This window comes from Procambarus clarkii, chromosome 18 (genome assembly GCF_040958095.1).
Source record: "Procambarus clarkii isolate CNS0578487 chromosome 18, FALCON_Pclarkii_2.0, whole genome shotgun sequence".
NCBI classification, from domain to species: Eukaryota; Metazoa; Arthropoda; class Malacostraca; order Decapoda; family Cambaridae; genus Procambarus; species Procambarus clarkii.
The window spans coordinates 28194295-28200585 of record NC_091167.1 but is presented as its reverse complement, the minus strand read 5'-3'; the positions used below and the strand labels follow the sequence as shown (position 1 = coordinate 28200585).

Sequence of the window (6291 nt, the reverse complement as noted above, 5' to 3'; positions counted from 1 at the left end):
TTAACAAATTCTAAATAGCGCAGCACTGGTAACGGCCGATAGTGTTTTTATGTATGAAAACGTGATTTTAAATAGCTTAAAATAATATCAGATCAATAATGGAGCTTCAGGTACATTTACATTTTTGCGCTAGCTCGTTTTTACATTTACATCTAGTTTTCTAAGGGGTTCGTCGTAAAATTTTCCAGGGATTCCTCGTCCAGTTTTGAGGCTCTGAAAGCTGCTCTTTATTGAGCCACGAACAAATTAGTCTCAACATATTTTGCAATTACTCAGTGCAACATTGTGATGGCGGTGATGGACGTTGTCAATGATGAGGCGCATAGCAGGACCTGTGAGGATTGTGTGTCGCTAAAACAGACGCCAGTCGCGTCCTTCACAACACTTCTCGCCAACATTTTAAAACCTAACTTCGTAAACCAAGCTAACCGAGCCTAACACAACTTAAGCTAATACATCCTAACCTAGCGATGGCCTTAAGAACCTGAAAACGAGCTTTGTGGACCCCGCCATGTGTACATTTTGGCCATATCCCGCTAAAACCAATATTTCCTCGGTGTATTTGTGGGGTAGCATTGCCGCGTGTGTCAAGAGAGCTCTTAAGCGGGGGTCTTGCCGGCGAAGCTTTGAGGCGGTCAACTGACAAGACCTTGTATGTTTGCACTGTCTTGTTTTGTCTTTGGATTGGAATATTTTCTCACTTACACTTGCCGCGTAATATTGCTTCCTGGTGCAGACAATTACGAAATTAAAGTGATGGTGACACAAGAGCAAACGTAACAAGGTTAGTGGTAATTACCATAGGTGGTGCGGCGAGATGCAGCATCACTTGTTAACATCCTTGAGTGTACTGTAAACAATCTTACCTTTTGTTTATACCCGCGACCCGGGGTTGGCCTCCGCGCTCTCCTGTCTTCCCACCCATTGTTTTCCCTTTGGTCCTAAACGATCACTGTATTGTATAAGCGGATGTAATTTATTTTATATACAGCTGTTTATTTGGCATTTAAATAGTGTGTGTGTGTTCTCACCTAGTTGTGCTTACGGGGGTTGAGCTCTGGCTCTTTGGTCCCGCCTCTCAACCGTCAATCAACAGGTGTACAGATTCCTGAGCCTATTGGGCTCTATCATATCTACACTTGAAACTGTGTATGGAGTCAGCCTCCACCACATCACTTCCTAATGCATTCCATTTGTCAACCACTCTGACACTAAAAAAGTTCTTTCTAATATCTCTGTGGCTCATTTGGGCACTCAGTTTCCACCTGTGTCCCCTTGTGCGTGTGCCCCTTGTGTTAAATAGCCTGTCTTTATCTACCCTATCAATTCCCTTGAGAATCTTGAATGTGGTGATCATGTCCCCCCTAACTCTTCTGTCTTCCAGCGAAGTGAGGTTCAATTCCCGCAGTCTTTCCTCGTAGCTCATACCTCTCAGCTCGGGTACTAGTCTGGTGGCAAATCTTTGAACCTTTTCCAGTTTAGTCTTATCCTTGACTAGATATGGACTCCATGCTGGGGCTGCATACTCCAGGATTGGCCTGACATATGTGGTATACAAAGTTCTGAATGATTCTTTACACAAATTTCTGAATGCCGTTCGTATGTTGGCCAGCCTGGCATATGCCGCTGATGTTATCCTCTTGATATGTGCTGCAGGAGACAGGTGTGTGTGTGTGTGTGTGTGTACTTACCTAATTGTGCTTGCGGGGGTTGAGCTCTGGCTCTTTGGTCCCGCCTCTCAACCGTCAATCAACTGGTGTACAGATTCCTGAGCCTATTGGGCTCTATCATATCTACATTTGAAACTGTGAATGGAGTCAGCCTCCACCACATCACTTCCTAATGCATTCCATTTGCTAACTACTCTGACACTGAAAAAGTTCTTTCTAACGTCTCTGTGGCTCATTTGGGTACTCAGCTTCCACCTGTGTCCCCTTGTTCGCGTCCCACCAGTGTTGAAAAGTTCGTCCTTGTTTACCCGGTCGATTCCCCTGAGGATTTTGTAGGTTGTGATCATGTCCCCCCTTACTCTTCTGTCTTCCAGTGTCGTGAGGTGCATTTCCCGCAGCCTTTCCTCATAACTCATGCCTCTTAGTTCTGGGACTAGTCTAGTAGCATACCTTTGGACTTTTTCCAGCTTCGTCTTGTGCTTGACAAGGTACGGGCTCCATGCTGGGGCCGCATACTCCAGGATTGGTCTTACATATGTGGTGTACAAGATTCTGAATGATTCCTTACACAGGTTCCTGAACGCCGTTCTGATGTTAGCCAGCCTCGCATATGCCGCAGACGTTATTCTCTTTATGTGGGCTTCAGGAGACAGGTTTGGTGTGATATCAACTCCTAGATCTTTCTCTCTGTCTGTTTCATTAAGTACTTCATCTCCTATTCTGTATCCTGTGCCTGGCCTCCTGTTTCCACTGCCTAGTTTCATTACTTTGCATTTACTCGGGTTGAACTTCAACAGCCATTTGTTGGACCATTCACTCAGTCTATCCAGGTCATCTTGTAGCCTCCTACTATCATCCTCTGTTTCAATCCTCCTCATAATTTTTGCATCGTCGGCAAACATTGAGAGGAACGAATCTATACCCTCTGGGAGATCATTTACATATACCAGAAACAGTATAGGTCCAAGGACTGACCCCTGCGGGACTCCACTTGTGACGTCTCGCCAATCTGAGACCTCACCCCTCACACAGACTCGTTGTCTCCTGTTGCTTAGGTATTCCTCTATCCACCGGAGTACCTTCCCTCTCACTCCAGCCTGCATCTCCAACTTTCGCACTAGCCTCTTGTGTGGCACTGTATCAAAGGCTTTCTGACAATCCAAAAATATGCAGTCTGCCCACCCTTCTCTTTCTTGCCTTATTTTTGTTGCCTGGTCGTAGAATTCAAGTAACCCTGTGAGGCAGGACCTGCCATCCCTGAACCCATGTTGATGCTGTGTTACAAAGTTCCTTCGCTCCAGATGCTCCACTAGTTTTTTTCGCACAATCTTCTCCATCAGCTTGCATGGTATGCAGGTTAGGGACACTGGCCTGTAGTTCAGTGCCTCCTGTCTATCCCCTTTCTTGTATATCGGGACTACGTTAGCTGCTTTCCAAGTATCTGGCAGTTCCCCTGTTGCCAGTGATTTGTTATACACTATGGAGAGTGGTAGGCTCAGTTCTCTTGCTCCTTCCTTTAGAACCCAAGGGGAGATTCCATCTGGGCCTATAGCCTTCGTCACGTCCAACTCTAGTAAACACTTCCTTACTTCCCCACTGGTAATCTCAAACTCTTCCAGTGGTTCCTGGTTAGCTATTCCCTCACTTACCTCTGGAATTTCTCCTTGTTCTAAGGTGAAGACCTCCTGGAATTTCTTATTCAATTCCTCACACACTTCCTTGTCATTTGTAGTGAATCCTTCCGCCCCTATCCTTAATCTCATAACCTGTTCCTTTACTGTTGTTTTTCTCCTAATGTGGCTATGCAACAATTTAGGCTGAGTCTTTGCCTTGCTTGCGATGTCATTTTCGTATTGTCTTTCTGCCTCTCTCCTCATCCTGACATATTCATTCCTGGCATTCTGGTATCTTTCTCTGCTCTCCAGTGTCCTGTTATTCCTATAGTTTCTCCATGCCCTTTTACTTTGCTGCTTAGCTAGCCTACATCTTTGATTAAACCATGGGTTTCTCATCTTCATTTCTCTGTTTTCCTTTTGGACTGGGACAAACTTGTTTGCTGCGTCCTTGCACTTCTGCGTGATGTAGTCCATCATATCTTGGGCCGTCTTTCCCCTGAGCTCTGTTTCCCATGCTATATCTGTTAGGAATTTTCTTATCCCCTCATAGTTTCCCTTTCGGTATGCTAACCTTTTGGTTTCGGTATCCCTCCTCGAGTTCAATAACCCTTCTTCAATCAAGTACTCAAACACCAGTACACTGTGGTCGCTCATTCCTACTGGGTCCTCAAAACCGATTTCTCTTATGTCGGAGTACCCATTTGTGTGTGTGTGTGTGTGTGTGTGTGTGTGTGTGTGTGTGTGTGTGTGTGTGTGTGTGTGTGTGTGTGTGTGTGAGTGTGAGTGAGTGTGTGAGTATATTTAATGAATTAAAAGCACACATAAAGAGGGAGGCAGTTAATAATGATCAGAACATAAATATTAACAGTATATATTGGTGAAGACCTTGGAGTACAAAAGTAGTGTGAACATTGCACTAGCAGCGTGAACAAATACACGCACCACGTGTTATTAAACATATAGTTTCTAGATAACTGAAATGGATTAACTAACATGAATTTAAAATTAATTTAAATTTTGCCCCGAGGGGCGAGTTTATTGGGCAGCGCCACTCGTCTTGTGAATGGACACTACCGCCATAGCAGCATGTACAACACTCCCCAATAGGAAGAAAACCCGCTGGGTTGTTCATCCTGTCACTTGTACCCAGACACAGCTGGGACTTGCTTAACTGTCTCAAGTGAACAGCTCCTCAAACAAGAAGATTAACATTCAGATTCAGATTCAGATGTTTATTCAGGTAAGGTATATACATACAAGTGATGTTACATTAATGGATTGATATATAGATAGAGCTAGTACATACAATGCCTAAAGCCACTATTACGCAATGCGTTTCGGGCAAGAAACATCTATCAACCCTTAAAATCTTACGTTATCTTGCGGGTGCAAAATGGGGAAATCTTTTAAGAAGAGCATCAATAGTTGACAACTAGTGTTTTCCTAACTCAAACAATGTGGGGTTTATTACTTGTCCAGACATTCTAAATTTGATGTTGTTTTCAAGATGAAGTTAGAGTAATAAGTCTAACCTATAGATTACATGTAAGATACAGCATACGGTTACAATTCCCAGGCATATTTTCAAACAAAATAAAATAAATCATGCATCCTATAATATGACTACTGAGAAAAATAATGGTACTTTAAACTATACGAAAGAAGCACACATTTGTGCTAAATATCATTTTATAAACTGTACTCGTCATTAGTTACACTTCAGCAGGCTTATGAAATTATGATATGCAGCGTCGGTGGGTGAAGGGGGGGGGGGGTGGAACCCCATTTCAGTCTTAAATGGGTACGTACCGCTTAGCCAGGAATGGGCCCAAAACCTCCATTCCTCGCTAAGCGGTCTCCCCCCATTACTCCCATGCTCTCTTGTTATCACTGAGAACCACTTCATGGTCTCTTGTTATCACTGAGAACCACTCCATGGTCTCTTGTTATCCGGAGAGGCTGTGTTGGGAAAGCCAGCGAGGGTTTTTTTTTTTGTATTACCACAGACGTGGCCAACATTTATAATGCTGACCCACATATATACATTTTTTCTGTCCTCTGTGGACAGGGTTCGAGAATTATTTAAGATATAGTTCAGTGATTTATTGAATAATGAGCCATAGAAGGTGATTGTAATGCTTTTAAAATGCTAATCAAACCTACATACATAAATACTTAGTTGTATATGTCTCTCCTTCATAAACATTGTTTGAGGTATGTTTATTACATAATTAAATGTGAGTTTACAAAGGTGAAATACAATTCTGACCAGCTACTCCAACAGCCTGTTAGAGTAGTTACTGAGGTAGTCTTGGTACCAGGGGCTCTCGTCTCTTAAGTGTTGCATGAAGAAGTTGCGCATGCGCCACCAAAGATCTACCTGCGCCTTACATGTAAACTGCGCCTGTCCTCCCCAGTTCATCATGAGACCTTTGGAGAAGCGTTTGTGCTGGTCGTGATCAGGAAAATGACGCTGGAATGATTGTTGGATGAGAGGGCCGTAGGGAGGCTCAATCATGTGTCCGGTGCCAGGGTAGAGCACCGTCTGGAAGTTGCTCCTGTTGTGGTGTAGCATCCGCTCCCGGAAGACCGCCAGGCTCTTGCCGAAGCCAAAGGCGTCGTCCTCCCCGGCCACCACCAAGAAGTGCGTCTCGTCGTCAGCCTCCTCGACTGGTATCATGGCAGGATTATCATTGTCAAATAAAAACGAGAAATCCAACGAGTACGCCCCGTGCTCATTCATCTGCATCATTTCGACTGGCGGATTGATTCCTTGTTTGTATAGTTGTCCTTTGTACGTTAAGCGGGAGCTCATCGCCATGGTGCAGGAGCTTATACCTACTACGGCCTTGACGGAAGGGAAGAGCGTGCCCATTGTGAACACGATGTCGCCACTCTTGCTGACGCCCACGGCCCCGCACCGGTCTGGGATCACTTGGGGCTGGGCGAGCAGCAGCTGCACCGCCTCCTCAAAGTACTCCATGTCGAGGTTGTCTGTAGTGGTG

General features: G+C 44.6%; 1 protein-coding gene across 1 annotated transcript in view; it reads left to right on the top strand.

Moving 5' to 3' along the window:
- LOC123754561 (uncharacterized) overlaps positions 1-6291 on the top strand; it is a 125096-nt gene that overhangs the window by 39680 nt on the left and 79125 nt on the right.